Consider the following 1,470-nt stretch of genomic DNA (forward strand, 5'->3'; position numbering starts at 1 on the left):
CGCCAGGCCCCGCCTACTGCCCGTCCTGCACCGCCCCCGCCCCCGCCCCCGCCCCCGGCGCAGCGTCAGAGGAGGGGTAGCGCGCTGGTCTGTTTTCTGGCCACCGGATGGCGACTCCTGGGAATCGAGTTCTCGTGCTGGAGTGAAAGGTGTGGCTGCAGGAGCCAAATCCCAATGAGCGGACCAGGTACTTCAGGGTTTTAACCTGAGCGAAACAGGAATGTCTTGGGTCTTAACAGGACGGTCTGCCCGCTCGGAAGAGGCGAAAAGCCCACGGCAGATGTCTGGGTGTGCGAATGTCAGTTGAGCAGGGCCTGGAGGAGGCGTCACACACAGCGAGGATTTGAGGAGGGAAGCGCCTTCCAGGCAGAACGGTTTCTGGGTTGAGAGAACCCAAAGTTCAGTAAAGTGCGTAGGGGTGAATTGGGATGAGGCGGGAGAGGGATGCAGCTGCTAAAATATAGCTTTCAATACCGTATTGAGGCGTTTGGACTTTATGGTAAACGCATTTTTAATTTAAAGAGTGATGTGAGACCGAAGCGGGCAGACCACAAGGTCAGGAGTTCGAGACTAGCCTGGCCAACATGGTGAAACCCCCGTCTCTACTAAATATACAAAAAATTAGCCAGGCGTGGTGCCGCACTCCTGTAATCCCAGCTACTGGGGAATCTGAGGCAGGAGAATCGCTTGAACCCGGGAGGCGAAGGTTGCAGTGAGCCGAGATCCGCCATTGCACTCCAGCCTGGGCACCAGGGTGAGACTACGTCTCAAAAAAAAAAAAAAAAAAAAAGAGTGACGTGCTGTGTATTTTAGAGAGATTAGTGCAGTGGATTAAAATGGATCAGAAAAGGCAGGAAGAAATGATAGGCTGTTGACTTCGTTTTGGCTCTAAATTTTGGTAAAGAAGTGGCGCAAGCAAGATAGGGAATGGAAGCCACGAAGGATGAAAGCTGAGGCAGACCTTTGCAAAAGATCGTTTCAGTATGACTTCACAGGAGAGTTAGGGAGTATAGGTGATACCTCAGAGTTATCGCTGCCGGAGATGAGGGAGCTGGGCTTGCATACACTTACCCTGTTTTTCATGTGGCCGCTGAAGAGGATGTTAAGTGTGCAGGCACGCCTAGCTCTGCACATGCAGGCAAAGCAGTTTAATAGGCTGAACAAAGGTAGTGCTCTCAAGTTGACCCTTCAGTGTGGGCATTTGAAAGTGAAAGCGGGTTGAAGTTGAGTGAAGGGGCAGGTGTGTGTGTGCGCACAGAAGTGGTACAAAGTGATTGGAGGAAGTGTATCAATCAGGGTTCTCCAAATAAGTAGAACTAAAGGGTGTGTGTCTGTGTGTGGATAAAGAGGTTTATTTTAAGGAATTGTCTCATAATTAAGGAGGCCAGCAAATCCAAAATCTGCATGGTGGACTGGCAGGCTGGAGACAAAGAGAAGAGTCATTGCTGCCATTCAAGGCTGAAGACCCAG

This window comes from Chlorocebus sabaeus, chromosome 12 (genome assembly GCF_047675955.1).
Source record: "Chlorocebus sabaeus isolate Y175 chromosome 12, mChlSab1.0.hap1, whole genome shotgun sequence".
NCBI lineage: Eukaryota > Metazoa > Chordata > Mammalia > Primates > Cercopithecidae > Chlorocebus > Chlorocebus sabaeus.